The sequence below is a fragment of the Cavia porcellus genome, unplaced genomic scaffold (genome assembly GCF_034190915.1).
Source record: "Cavia porcellus strain 051 isolate PalLab524CR breed Dunkin Hartley unplaced genomic scaffold, mCavPor4.1 scaffold_1, whole genome shotgun sequence".
Lineage (NCBI taxonomy): Eukaryota > Metazoa > Chordata > Mammalia > Rodentia > Caviidae > Cavia > Cavia porcellus.
In genome coordinates, this window is record NW_026947484.1 from 37,248,526 (window position 1) to 37,265,007 (window position 16,482).

General features: G+C 33.1%; 1 pseudogene; it reads right to left on the reverse strand.

Moving 5' to 3' along the window:
* Positions 1–13,219: 13,219 nt before the first annotated feature.
* Positions 13,220–13,319, reverse strand: LOC111757398 (U6 spliceosomal RNA; annotated as a pseudogene).
* Positions 13,320–16,482: the final 3,163 nt, after the last annotated feature.

The following is a 16,482-nucleotide window of genomic DNA, read 5'->3' on the forward strand; positions in this document are numbered from 1 at the left end:
ATAAGATACCCACATTTAATGGATTACAAAGGAAATCGTTCACTAGCTCATGGATTTTTGTATTATCAATTTGGAATGAGTTCAGCTCAGCAGTTCTGTGGTCTTAACTGGATTCACATGTGCAGCAGTAGTTTGTGTCTGCCAAGGCTGAATGATTCAAAATAACATCATTGTTATTATTGGCAGGTGCTTGTGGATTTTATTTCTAATCTATACTCTGTACTTTTTAAACATGACAAATATAAACTAGGTTATTGTTTTAATATTTAAAAGATTAAAATGGACATTAATTGTGAATAATGATGATTGGGTTACCAATAACTAGTTTTTCAACCTATCACTATTTCCTTTAATGTTCTGGAATTTCATTTTTTTACTTAATAAGATAGGTATTTTATCTTATAGTTAATTAATTTATAGTTCTTAAATTGTGACTCTTATAGAGATCTTAAGTGTTTATGCCTCATATGCCTTCTGAAAGAAAATCTTTTGTCTAACTTTCCTACCAAAATGTCAACCAACAATTGCTTTATAATTCCTTATTACTAATTATATGTCTTTATGTCTCTTTTAGTAGATCCAGTTAAGGGTATATTGATTGTTACTTTTTTATACATTCACCTTCATTTAGGAAAAATTAACTATGTGGCCAGTGATACATGGGGAAGATTGCAAAGATTACAATATGCAATTTGGGAAAATTAATGTGTTTAGAACAAACAAGTTTTTGTTTGAAAGTATGATAAACCGCTGGCAAAAATTAAACTATTTCCTGTTACCAGATATACAATTCTACACAAAGACGAAATTAAATATATAAATTTCTCTTGTAGATGTATGTTTGCTATTAAAATTGGTACAAAACAATTATATTATTATATGACAAAGAGACATGTAAAAGTAGTTTAATTAGAATTATTCAATAATGAACAAAATTGACAAGTTAATAAATGCAACAAAAATTGTGTCAGAAAAAAGACTTTTGCAGGGAGGAAAAATACTGAGAACTTTTTAAAATATAATGAACAAACAAATATTTTATATTTCTGTATAGTAAATACAACACCTTTTCCCTTATCAAAATGGTGGAATGTTCCGCATCATTTATTTAAGTAGCTTGCTATAAAGGCATAGAGACAGTAGAAAGCAAGAATATGAATAGCAAAGATTCATTCTTTAAACTATAGACACTTTCATTATTATTTTTGGAGGATTATGAGACACACTAACTCTCTTTGTCTATCATCTTGTTACTTTTTGCAGAAAATTGAGCATGTAATCAACAAATCATTCATAAAAGCAAGTTCACCTAAAATGAACTACAGTGTGTCAAACTACTGAGGTCATAAGTGTAGGTTGTTACCTTCTTCAGACAAAAGAATCAGTTTTCAATGAAATCAATCAGGGTAAATATTTGCCAGCAAGGGTGTGGAGGTGGGGCGCTTTTTATCCATATTGACACTCAAATCAAATATATTTTGCTCATAACCTATTGTTCACAATTGCTGTCATAAATTTAAAGTTTTCAGAATTTGAAATGAAGTAATGACCAAATGACTAAAACCCTTCAATGTACACCAAAAGGAAATAATGCTTCCCACGTTTTCTGCTATCATTTTACATAATTTTCTTGAGATGAGAAGCAATATACTTTCACATTACAGAAAAGAAATAAGGATTTACTGTTTTAAAGATTAAGTAGATTCTGGTCTCTCAGGGAACAAATAAGACATGCAGGTTCAATAAAAATAAATAAGAAACAAATAAGACAAAATAAAATCTTTGTGCAATTTCACAGGCAAAGGAAAATGAATAAAAATCGGGAGAGTAGGATATTTTGTCCAGATGTAAGCAAAGAAATCATTCATTAAAAAAGGAAGTATTCAACCAAGTTTTATACAAAATAATGAACTAGAGAAAACATTTCCCTCTGGCAAGGAAATCATCAGCTTTGAATACCAGAGTATTTAAGGATTTAAGGACCGGGTCGAGATGTATGATTGGCCTGACAAGGAGTAATCACAAAGCCAGGTCTACATGAAAGGTCGCATAGTTTGTTTGATACACTTGAGTCAGGTGTTTGCTCAGAAATGACTGGAGAAAGAAGAGAGAGCCTCTCTCAGAAATGGATTCGCCCTCCATATTAAGCCTTGGTGCAGGTCAGGGATATTGAGGTCTGAACACAATGGGAGACAGGAACCAGCTAATTTGAATTCACACAGTAAGTCTTCATCATCCCTTGGCTGACGCCATCCCCATTTACAATGTCATTCATCTCCCAAGAACAATAAAAGATCAAAATCTCCACCACTGATGCACGAGTTGAGCTAAGCCACTAACTGCCAAGAGTCAAATCTTAGACCAACCCTTCAAACCCACTATAAACCCTAATGCATAAACCTCTCAGCAAAAAGCCCGTTGACATAATACATTACTTAGATTTCACTGTGATAAGATACCTACATTTAATGGATTACAAAGGAAATCGTTCATTAGCTCATAGGTTTTTGTATTAACAATTTGGAATGAGTTCAGCTCAGCAGGTCTGTGGTCTTAACTGGACTCACATGTGCAGCAGTAGTTTGTGTCTGATAGTCACTAGTCAGGGCTAGTTTCTTAGTGGTCTGTTTCTACCCTTGGAAGACACTGTCAATTTCAAATTTGATGTTCCTCCTTTGGGTGTTCTGCTGCTCAGTTCTTTATTCAAGACACTAAGCATGTGAACAAGTTCACTATCTCAGTAACTCACAGGAAGGGAGGAGACTCAGTGTGAGAATTTTTCCTGTCCTGAATATTCTCCTCCAGCTCTCCAATTTAGATTTTAGAGTACTTTTAATATTTTTCAGTATATTTTTGAAAAATAAAATAAATATTTGAAGGAAATGAGATTTAAAAGAAAAACAGGTAGGTATTGTAAAATATTTTAATTTTTATATTGAAATGTAAAATGATGTTAATAGTCAATATTACTTAAAAAGTAGAATTGTTTTAATAATTCTATTTTTAATCCTATTTTTTCTGTTAAATTCTAAAAATTGAAGAATGAACAAATGGATAAATATCTAAGTAAAATAAGAACAAGTACCAGTATGTAATTAAAATTATCTTTTTTTTTCTTTGTTCTTTAAAATAAAATAAATACCGACCACATGATTTGACTCCTGGAATTGAGATCTCCTTTGATATTCCTTTTTCCTAGTTGTGACAGGGAATGTATATAATTCATTCTTTTGTGTGTACTTGAGAGGTGTTGACCAGAGTATTATATTTAAGCATGCAATTTATAATTAGCAGTTTCCTTACTCATTGCCATCAAAATATCCTGGTCTACAATTTTAGCCTCCTCTTCATTATCTTAGTTTAAATCAAATCCATGTAGTAGACTAGTATCCACAACAGCATCAATTTTTCCTTTTTCCCCTTCTTTCCCTCCCCTCCCCTCCCCTCCCCTCCCTTCCTTTCCCTTCCCTTCCCTTCCTTTCCTTTCCCTTTTCTTTTTTCTTTTCTTTTCCTGTGTGTGTGTGTGTGTGTGTGTGTGTGTATGGAACTGTTGATTCAACCCAGGGTCTTATCACAGAGGTACAACCCCAGCCCCCTTTTCTTTACTTTTTCTCTTTCAAACAGGGTCCTCTCATTAAGTTACTAAGTCCCCTCCACTGGGCCACAATATATGATCCTTTTCCATTAGTCTCTCAGAATGCTGGGAACATATGCCTGTGTTACCACGCTTAACTTGTTTTCATCAGATGACAGATCTAGTGTCCTTTTGTTAGGTTGTATTCCTTCCTTGATAGAAATTATCAAATTAACTAGTACTATTGATATATTTGGAACAAAATTGGTAGAAATTCTTTCATTTGAATTGGGTAATAGATCTAACATTTCTACTTGCTCTCCATTAAAGAAAAATAAATTTTCTAAAGAAAACAAGGCACGCACACAAAGCAGAAATGTTTTAACTGTTAGTGATATACTATTGTTTTCATCTTTAAATTGCACAATGACTTGAAGTTATGTGAACTAAAACAAGGGCAATTGTTAGAAAACTATATTTCAAAGAATACACAGTACTAACTTGGCTCATGCTCACAAATTATTTGGTTCATAAAGGGAAGCTAGGCACAATTTTTATTTTGTTTCCTAACTCTGTACTGGGTAATGAATGAGAAAATGGCCACCTTCCCCAGAATTGTAGAGTGGACTAAGTTTTTAAACTGAAGTACCATTGTACTTGCATTTCTTGTAATTTTTTGCTCCCTTTAGTAATAAGAACAATCCATTTCATGTGTAAACTTTGCCTAGTGGTTACAAGAATGTAGAAGCCCAGGAAGCCAGAAAGAATAGAAAATAAAAGTTGTGTAAATGCTTCTCCAGTACTTTAGACCACCAAGCCATTTTAAGTATAGATGGCCTTTTTGTGTTTTTTTAATTAGTCAAGAAATGGAAAATGAACTTCTACACAAGTAAGACAAATGCTTACTGTGAATGAATTGAATAGACATTGAAATGTCATTGTCGGTACCAGGATTCCTATTTTTCTGCTTAGCTATGTTTCTCCTATAACACTGATGGGATTCTAATCTCTGTTTATCCAGTATATTTTGAACAATGAGTAAGGTAGAAATCAGTAATGCAACAGTAATCCATACTATAAGTAGTTTTCAAGATTTAGACAGTTTTCTCTGGAAATTACCACACACACAGCTCTGCCTTATGAAAGATATTTTCACTGCCCATGTGCTCAGGGGCTACAAGTTGAAATACATTATTTTTTCATGCTTGACACCTATTGTAAAACCCCGGAATGACAATTAGCAACTAGGAACATTTCCATGTGCTAAATGGTAAAATGTGCTTAGAAAGCAATAAAGCAATACTTACTAACATAATTACTTTTACATTTTTTAACTGTTCAAATTGTTTAGCAGATAATTCTCATCTTGACATAAACAAATACAGAATTATGTTTTAAAGAATGGCATACAATTTCATTACAAAGCAAAAGCACTATACATTTTTGACAAAACATTTTATTTAATAAGCTAAGCCAAACCTTAGCTTATAGGTAAAAAATATTTGGTCTATAAAGGAAATATCTTTGCAATATTCAGTGGTTGACCAAAGGTAAAGTGTTGACTGATACATTAGATTTGTAACACAGATAACTATAACCTGAATTGAAAACCATGAGATTAAAAAGAGACTTATTTATTATAATTTCAAAGGGGCAGGTGTAATAAAGGGGAAAATATATTCTCTCTCAGTGACACATTTTAACAATGAGAAACTGGAATCTAGGAACACAGAACCATCTTGGAGATACTGTGGCTTATGTTCAAGACCAGCTCTATAAAGTTAATATGATAAAGAATTTCACACAGGTTTTGCTATCTCTCTCTCTTTCTCTCTCTCTCTCTCTCTCTCTCTCTCTCTCTCTCTATATATATATATATATATATATATATATATATATATATATATATATATATATATATATGCCATGTTTAAGTGGTACTGTATTTTTAACAGCACAATAGTATTATGTTCAAAACATAATACATGCAGTTTAAAAATTTCTTATGGATTAAAATTACTAGTGATTATCTGAATCTTCAGCAAGTAAGCAATCTTTCCTCTGGAGGAGGATTTTGCATCTTTGTTGATGGCTGCTGAAGGATTAGCGTACTGGTTGCTGAAGGTTAGGATGTCTATGGCAATTTCTTAAAATAAAATGAAATTTGCTACTTCAAATGATTCTTCCTTTCAGGAACAATCTTTTTTTAGCATGCATTGCAGTTTGGTAACATTTTCCCCATCATCAAACATGTTGAAATCAATCTTTATAAACTGCGATTGTAATTTATCAACTGGATTTATGTGATATAGAGTAAATCATTTTTTTTGTCATTTCAGCAGTTTTCCAGTATCTTCATCAGAAAGATTTCCATCCCAATAACCACATTTTTTGTTGTTGTTGTTAATCCACGTCGTGGTTTGTGTCTGGATATCCCCCAAAGCCTCATGTCTTCACAGGGGCTAGGTCTTTTGAAGGTTGTTGAATCTAGAGTTTATGATTGGTTCCTTTTCTATGGCTAGGATTGGTGGTGTGAGCGTTGCACCTGCCCTCGCGTGGGTAATCTGTGTACAATTTAAAGGAGAATAAGAGGCTTGCTCCTTCCTGTTTGCTCTTGTTGCTTTTGCTGTCTTCCAACCATGAATGTTTTTTTTCTCTGCTACATCAGCCTGTCTTTGAGTGAGCTAATTATGGACTGAAACATTCACAACATGTGAACTAAATAAATCTTACCTTCCTTCATTTGGGAAGATATTTTGTTTCAGCCTCACAACAAAAGCAATCAACATAACCCATAAGAAGCAAGGCCTATTCAATATAATTGTACCATGAATTGTAACAATTCATCCATGTATACAAATTCTAATGTGTCCACTTGTAAGCCCCTTACTATTTTGACATTTTCAGTTTCTTCTGTCCCTGAAGCTTTGGACTCATCAAAGTCATCCATGAAGAATCAGGGTCTTTAAAACTGCTATAAATGTTGGTTTCTTTTACCTACTCCAAGGAATCATGATTGTTCTTAAGGGTAGTTACAATAATGGATTCTTTCCTGAAAATTTTCAACTTGTCATGATCCATCAAAGGAATCACTAATCACAATGTATGCTGCTAATAACTTAATGAAATATATTACTTAATAAGACTTGAAATTCAAAAATTATTTCTTGGTTCATGGGCTATAAAATGGATGTGTGTTAGCTTATATTTTATCAAATTTCTTGGGTGACCACATGCATTGTCAAGGAACAGTAATATTTCAAAAAGAATATTTTTAAACAGTGGAATTTTTAGAAGAATAAATAAACATAGACTTTATTCCTCAAGAATAGATATCATGTGCATTAGTCTTTAACAAGAGTTACATCATCCTTTGAAACTTTAAGGGAGGCAAGTGACTTTTCTTCAACAGCTATAAAAATACTAACTGGTATCACCTTCCAATATGAGGATATCTCATCTACACTGAAAATTTGTTTAGTGTATCCACCTTCATGAAGTACTGTACTTACATCTCTTCAGTAATTCTCTTCAGTTTTTATATCAGTATTTTCTCCTTCACATGGCATTTTTATGTTAGGAACAGTTTCACATCCCCTAAACTCATGAACCAACCTCTGCTAGTTTCACATCTTCCCCATCTTCCTCAGCCTCCATAGAACTGAAAAAAATTAGGGCCTTGATCTGAATGAGTCTTCAGCTCCAGGGAATTTTTTGACACCAAAACTTGCTCATCCTGTGATTTCATCTTTGTTGTTGTTGACAATGGAATATTGGAACTAATGTGGTAATTCTAGAAATCAGATTTTTACCCTTCTGTAGAGTTTCCTGTTTTTGTTTGTTTGTTTGTGTGTGTGTGTGTGTGTGTGTGTGTGTGTGTTACTTTCTAATTGCTGTAGACTGTCTTTGTGTGAAGGATCAGCCTGACATATGAACTCGTAATCTTCTCAGACCTTTTCTGGGTCTATCCCAGAGATCTATTCCTCTTGATGGGCACTCTCACTTCTTCAGAAAGTTCAGATGTTCGTATATATCCTAGCCTTCAAAATCTGGGTTCCAAAGTAAAAAAAAGCCATGAATATGGAGTATGTAACACCAACTCATTGTCATCTCCCAAAAATAATCCAGGTAGAGAAGGAAGGACTTACAGTCATGGAGGGCATTTGGCTGCCACAACCCTAGTTCTGCTGCTCTTGTGTCTGCACTTCTGTGGCCAGAAGCAGCACGAGTGATCACAACACATCCTGGCATTGATTTGCAGGTGGCCTTTTAGACCCCCAGAACATGTGCAAACTACATCCACAGCTGCCTGTCACAGGGCTGAAGGGTAGGGGAGTGGGTAGCTACAGAGTCTCTTAAAACTAACTGCAATTTATTCTTCATATCTCTCCTTAAAAGTTGTAAGACTTTGAGATTCCAAAACAGTTATACTCTAGTATCTTCCAAGATACTTATGTACTCAGACTTGCAGATACATGGATTCCACATCCATGGAATCAACCAATCACAGTTCAAAAGTATCTTTAAAAAATACATCTCTACTGTAACTGTGTGGGTGCTTTTGTGTTATTTATCCCTAGATAATATAGCATAAGAAGTACTTAAATAGTAAATGAAAAATCTAGGAATGATTAAAGTATGCAGAATGATATGCATAAGCAATGCATAGATACTACAGTTTATATTTGGGACTCAAATATCTGCCAATTTCTAGAACCAAGCTCCTATGGATAATGACAAATGACTGCATATATACATGTGTACACAATACAATGCGCTCATAACTGCCACAGTTACATCAAAACTGTTTAAAGAAGGATACTTCTGGAGGATTACTGCTATACACAGAACTCAAGATTTTGTGAAAGACCATATCATTCACCCAACCCTTACAATTTAAAAATTACTACCTTTGTTCACCTATTTGCATATACTCACTTTTATTCTAAGCTCTGTTGTATGGAGATTGTATTATTTTCAGACTTTACGTTTTAATCTTTTCTACTCTTATTCTATGTGTAGTGAGATATTATGTACATATATGGGCGATACTTTCATTATGTGATGGGTAGAAGTGTGAAACTCCTGAAATAGGACAGAGATTTCATTTGTTAAGTAGTTTTATGCACAATGCTTTGAGAATTTTTAATTTTTTAATTTCATAATTTCTCAAAGTCTAGCATCTTCAAAACAATGGAAATCATTAGTTTTCCTCAACAATCTGCAGTTGGAGCAGGGAACCAATGAGCAAAATTGTGTTTGTCTTATGCAGCACCATCTGGAGAACCAGGACAAATGGAAGGTGTATTTCCAGGGTGAATCTCTCAGAGTCTGTGGACTGGGCTGTGTGTAAACGCTTAGAGAATTCTTCATAGAGTGGAAGCTGGAATTAAAGAGAAAATGCTTTATGAGGACTAGTGAAAGATGTGAATTTTATAATCTAGGCTGTGGTATCCCAGAATATCGTTTCTGCCAGAGTACACTAGAGGTAAGCTAAATTTGTAGGTAAGGAGAACGAATTTCATTTCTCAGTACAATAATTGTTTCATGCACAAATTGAACATCTCACATCTGAAAAATCCAAAATTTGCAGTGCTCTCAAACTTGAAAAATTTTGAGTGCTGATACAGTGGAAATCTTTACACATTTCCTCATGTGACAGATGGGTCAACAAGTACTGTGTTAAGTGCAAAAAATATATGAAATAACTTTCAGGACACTTATATAAAGTGTGTATGAAATGAAAATGGATATTTCACTATGCATATGAAAATATTCTCAATTCTGAAAAAATCTTAAATTCAAAACATTTCTGATTGCTATACAATAATTTGGATATAGGACATTCAATATTCATGATATTTTCTAAGAAAATTATACTGTTACAGAAGGTAGAGAGATCAATAACTTATTCCATATTACATAGATTTTTTTAAAAAATAAATTATGGAGCAGGTAATAATAAATTATGTGACAGGGTGACTATGTATGAATATATCTGTGTAAGTCTGAGAGTGGTACATTATTTATAGCATGTTAATTTTCCTAAAGACTGTGATAAGTTTGCATAAAATACACATAGATAGTAAAGCAAGGTAATGAAAATTTAAAACATATATAGAGCATGAATTAAATCTCAAATAGAATACATAAATGCTTTACAGATATATATATATATATATATATATATATATATATATATATATATTCACCCATAAATAGAGATTTCTGCTTTACTGGAGCAAAAGTGTTTCTGTAAAAGAAAGCAATAAAAAACTATCTCATATTTATTTTATTGAAAGAATGCTGACCTATATATTAAGAAATCTTTTCAAGGAGACATTTATAGAGTGATATTTCAGGTTCTCCACATAGAACTTTTAAAAAATAGGTCTACTATTTTTAATAGGATAGGGGTTAAAGAAATAGTATATAGATGTGAGATTTCTGCTGCTCTGATGTGTTACATGTGGAAGAGCTAGAGAAATGGCAGTAATGGTTTCCAAGATATGCTCTCTAAATCACCAGCCTTAGCATTATCTGGTAGAATGCTGTGAATGATACTATTGTACTTAGTTCTGTGGAATCAGAAATTTTCAAGGGCAGGAAAAGAAATCTCTAGCTGACCAAAATCTTCCAATCATTGTGATCCACTCTAAATACTGAGAACTTCTGACTTAGAAAGGCATTTTTAAAAGTATATTCTGTGGAATGATAGTTCCCTGAAACATCAAATGATATTACAAAGAAAAAAATCACTGTTTTGAATTAAGAAAAAATTAAAGTTTTCTGAGTTGTAGAACTTTCTCAGGCTGTAATAAAATAAATTTATAACACCAGTCAATATTTAGGTCTCTAAACTAACCAGTAGTATTAGTATCATGTATGTAGATATGCAGTATATGCAAAACACTTTATGCAAAAATGCAGAAATATCCTAAAGCTATTGAACTTGAAGGTGAATTTTGATGTATATAGAGTTTGAGAAGCACCATGTTGAAATCTATATATTCCTTCCTACTACATAGACTACTAGGGGAGAGTTGAGGTATGATACAGAGTCTGTTCCAAAATATATTGTAATTAAAAAAGAGAAACTATGAACTAGACATGAGCATCTAAAATGGTTAGACATCATTTGTATTTAAGAAGATGCCTTGTATTTAAAAAAACAGATGAAGCAGATTTATTAATACAGTATTGTTTTTCACCATAAGTGCAGGGGCACAAATCTGGGAATAGAATAGGAAGATGTTTTATGAACAATTGACTGCTTGTATTCAAATACTGTGTGTTATCCTCAAGACACTATAAAGTAAGCAAAACACAAAATCAAAATCTGAACCTAAGAAAACAAAAAGAGAAGTTATGTAAAGATAATTTGTTAGTTGGCTTTTCACAGTATGTTTTACATTTCTCTTTTTGAAAGAGTTGACTTTAGATATCGATACCTGATATTCACACTGAAAAAATGATCCCAAAAAAGAATTTTAGTAGTACAGGAACTGTGAAAATGAGAAAGACCTTCTTACAAAAACCTGGTTACATTCAGCACCTTCTTTCCTAGGGTGCGTAACATTTTCCACAGATTTCTGTCTGGGTGTCAGTAAGATGATTCAGACTTAGCAACAAGTAACAGTAATTCATAAAAATAATAAAAATAACTATCAGTAATCAATCAGAGATAGATAAAATAATGCAGTCAAACTTTTTTACTATATAAACTTTTCTTTAGCAATATATATTTGAACTAAAAAATTTAGGCATGAAAATGAAAAGAGGGTAATTAGTCATATTTTTATAAAATATCCATGTGAAATTAAAATAACAGTAATCCTAATTTGGAAATGTTGCTTACTTGAGTAAATGTACTAGTTGTTATTTATTTATAGTACAATTGACTCATAACAATGAAGCCAAATAAGATGTAATTTTATTAAGCTATCAATTCAAAAATATAATACAATTTTCTGAAAAACAGCAAGCTCTATAAAATGCTCATTTTTCTATTATTAGAACACAATGTTGTTGCTCTATTATAGAGTATCATTGTAGATATCCCAAAATTTTCAGGTAGAAAAGAGGATATTGTAATATATTTATTTAATTTCTTTTAAGAAAAAAAGTTTTCCTTTATCTTGAAAAAATTAAAACACTTAATTTTCACACATTAACTATGTATTTATCTAAAATTAGATCAAATAATCAGAAAAAAACACAGTAGGCATTTGTAATAGCTTGGTCTAAATACAAATTACAATTTTACTTTAGAATAATAATAATAAATGTGGTCATGTTTAAAATAGAAAAAGCTGCTTTAAAGCTGCTCTTTTCCTGTAATCTCAGGGACAATGTGGCAGAAGGACTGCAGATTTGAGGCCAGCCTGAGTGACACATTTATTTAGAGAGACTTATCTCAAAAGTTAAGGAAACAAGGAATTTTTCCAAGGCTGGGGATGTAGCTCAGTGTGGGTTTGATCTCCAGTGATACCGCCCCATCCACTCTTTTTTCTTACCATTATGAGACAGTACTTAATGAACTCTTATTTTTTTATCAGAAGATTTGAATGGATGATGATTTTAGGAGGTGGCAATCACTAGGAGAAAACAAAAGGTACTATATGTGCACAACCTCTGATCTCATCTTTAGCTTATGAAGCTTCTTATATTTCCAAACAGAAATCTTTCAGTTTCATTTTAAAAAATGTCATTTACATAGACACCCTAGTACTTGACACCAAAACAGGTCATAAGAATAATAAAACCTCACCAACCATTAAAGAAGTATTTTTTTTCAACTTACCACAAATGCAGTTTCCTGAAATAAATTTTTAATGCCTTTGTAAACTTGGAAATAATTATACAAGGACTGTATGTTCCCATATACATGGCTTTTGATGCCATGTGTAAAATTTGACCAAAGAAATAGTCCTTTGTCTTTGGATCTCAGATACTTACCAACTTGAAAATACAAGATTTGTGTATTTTATTAAATGTATGAACAACCAGATGAGTAAATTGCAAAGGGGTAAAGTAGAAGGACCATCTGTCTCATACTAGCCAAATATATTTAAACATTTTTGGTTAATAGGGATACATGAGTCCAAATGTTAATATGAACTAGTGAATACTGATATTAAATATTAATTTTCTGTATTTAGTCAAATTAATAAACAAGAGAACATTTAGTACTGCAATTTCTTGTTTGAGTTCTATAACCTCAAACTGAGCAGCTACCGTGTTGTTGGCATCTACACTATTTTCAATATTCCAAAAAGACTAATCATCTGCACAATTAATAGTTTAGAGTGATTTTGTGTAGGCAAGTATTTACAAAGTAAATTGTTGCTTAGTATGGAAAATTTTAAGGTGTATATATACAGACAGAGCCTCATATAGATTTCAAGTCAGATGTAAATGCAGAGATTCAAAGGTAGATTTCAAAATTTCCTCATTGTTTGATAACCTGTCCATCTCAAATGTTTAGTTGGTAAGAATAAAGATCAAATTTTAACTTTACTTGCTAAACTAGTCTTAACTTTTCTGGAATATGAATGATAAGAATATGAATTATGAAGAACGACCTGCATCTAAGGAGAATATAACAACCCTAGCTTTCAGATTTAACAATGTAACCAAGGTGGAAATCATGGATTTATATTCTTTAAACAGTCCTTGTGCAGGGGCCATGCTAATATTCTCTGTATCGTTCCAATTTTAGTATATGTGCTGCCGAAGCGAGCACATCTCAGTGTTTGAAAGTCCACTTTATATGCTTTAATTTTGTAACCTGAACAACTATTTCTAAGATGACAATATGTAATCTATTAACTAGTGATTTCTTACTGTTTATTTTTTTGAAAACTGTATTACTTGTACCCTTTTACTGTTTTTTTTTTTTTCCATTAAATAATTTTTTTTTTAAAAGCCACTGGGTTATAGGACAAAATAAGGCAATTATCTTTGATTACCTTCAAGGAAAAGTATTTAGGATAAAAGTGTAGGCTACAGGCCCAAGGCAAAACATTCATTCTTTTTTTTTTTTTTTAAATAACCTATTGTTATGCCTTTATTTTAAAACTTTTAGATTTGCAGGAAAAAATATGAAAATAATGTGGGGAGTTTATATGTGCTGTTTACCCAGTCTTATTAACATCTTGCTACTGTTGTTATCTTTAATTAAACTATATTGGTACATTATTAATTACAATTCCATACTATATTCAAATTTCAGTTTTCATCATGTCCTTTTTCGGATCTGGGAAGCCATCAGGATGCCAATTACATATATTTATCATGTCTCCTCTAGGTTCCCTGGAGCCTAATAATTTATCAGAATTTTCTCTTTATGACACAGACAGTTTGGAGAGAATGAATCAGAAACTTTGTAGAATATTCGTCAGTTAGGACTAGCCAGATATTTTTAACAAGAGTAGTCTGGATTACGTTTGGGAATCAATGACTTTAGAGCTAAATAGCCATTCTGACCAAGTGAAATCAGAAGTATCAAGAACACTTATCCCTGGAAGTATCAAGCAGCTCTAGTGTCGGTAGCATCCATGTGATTTTCAATATTTCAATAAGCCTAATTATCTGCACAATACATAGCTTATGGTGTGTATCCACTCAAGTGATTTTCTCTCTTCACGTAACGCTCCTTGTAAGAAGTGACTGTATGTATACAACCTAAATTTAAGATGTGGGGAATTACGCTCAACTTTCTTGGAAAGGTATGCACATAAATCACTTGGAACTCTTCTACAGAGGCATGTATTTCTCTGTTCTCTATTTATTCAAAGTTGTATTTCTACATCAGGCAAGTACTTACTTGTATAGCCGTGGATAATAATCCAACAGTAATTTTTATCTTAAAATATTTGTGGTTCAAACTGTTGAAGATGTAATTTCTTTTCTTTTTTTATTTATTTTTTTATTTTTTTTATGGTACTGAGAATCGAACTCATGAACTCACACTTGCCAGGCAGGCGCTTGTGCCACTGAGCTAAATCCTCAGCCTGAGAAGTAACTATTGTAAGCATTTCCAGGTGGTGTCTAGCTCCCATTATTTTGTTTTGTTGTTCTGAGTCTTTCTTTCCTTTCTGGCACTAGGGGATGTTTCAGGCTAGGATTGTTTACCTACCGGTTAGTTCCTTTAGGAATGACTCCCCAATTAAAGTGTTCCAGGTTCTTCTTGCTTCCAACAAAGAACTGGAAGAGACAAGCCAAAAAAAATATGCCAGAAGTTTATTTGAAAAGTGTGGGATGAATGGGTGTGAGAAAAATCAGCTCTGCAGAGCTGATTGTGTACAGCACAAGAGAAAAAGAAGATAAAAGCAAAAATAAGAGTACTTGCTGTGTCTGGGAAATGCCGTGCAGGCTAAGCATAGTGGATCCTTTTGGCATTTGGTCTTCTTTTAGGTCCTCTGCATCTCCTTGGAGCTTGAGCAAAGTTTCACATAAGGTTGTGAGAATTATTTGGTCCTGTTCTGACATCTTGTAGTTGAAAAATCTTGCTCATTTCCTCACCCAGGTCACACAGGAAATACTACAAAGAATAACTAAGATCTCGTTTTATAAAACAAAACAAAAACTTTTGCACAGCAAAAGAAATCACCATCAGAGTGAAAAGACAACCCACAGAGTGGGAAAAATTCTAGTCAACTGTCCCCTAGATAAATGGCATATATTTGAAATATATTTAAAAATTGAAAAAAATCAGATTCACCCAAATTCAAGGACTCAACCCTAAAATGTTACTTTTCTTTCTTAGAAACAGCTGATCACTGTGATGCATACTTGGTCACTATGATGCATACTGTAAGAACAAATCCCCAGCTGACAAGCCATTCTGCCTCTGTACTTCCTGTTTGCTTATCCCGTATAAGCCCTTAGATCATCAGATATCATGGCCTGATATTTTGGGAATGATCCCAATTAATGCCTAGCAACATAAAATAAATCTGCTTCCAAATACTGAGTGCCATTTTGATGTTTCTGCTTGCTAATTCCTACTGATGCATGCTGTCCCTTCAATATGGTAGGGATTTATGTGTCTAATCATTCACATCTATAGGTGCAATACAAACCACGAGTTTATGTTTATGTTCCTGTATTATCCCATGGATCATACCAGTCTCTGCTTATTTCTAATTACCAGTTCCACCAGTGAGGGATCTGCCTCCAATTATCCATCATCCATTTATTTAATGTTCCATCCCTGTGCTTGTGTATAGCATCAGCGTGACGTGAACTGTGTCTCCGAAATCTTCAAATGTTGAAGTCCTAATTCTCAGAACCTCATAATGTGATTCTGTTTATAATAGAGTTGTTGTTATTCATTAAGATGAGGGCATGCTAAAGTTTCTTGGGTCCTTAAGGCTGAATAATAAGTGCTCTTATGAAAGAGAAAAACAGGACACTGACAGACAAACAAGAGGAACACTAAGTTAAAACTGGAGCCAAAATTTCCCAGATAGGGCCAAAGAACTACCAGAAATTAGAAGAGCAACACAGAACACATGTGTCCACAGTGTCTAGAGTGGCACAGCCCTACTCACACTTCAGTGTATGACACGTAGGCTTCGGAACTGTGAGATCATACAATTCTGTAGGTTAAGCTACCAATTCGTGGTATGTCTCATGAGATCGCCATGAAACTAATATAAGCAACACATTTCAGAGTTGTTAACCTGGTCTTCAAGGGAAATCTTGAGTATCTATTAATTCACAGCAGTCTTTAGCTTTTTACCTTGACTTCTTTCAGAATCCATTCACTTCTGAATTTGTTAGGTAAACAGTTTTCTCTTCATTACTTTCAAGAGGATTGGGTTGTGATATAATTAGTTGTGTTTTGTCACATTCTATATTCTATTTTGGGGTCACTCAAAGTCCCAAATGAATTTTTTTTT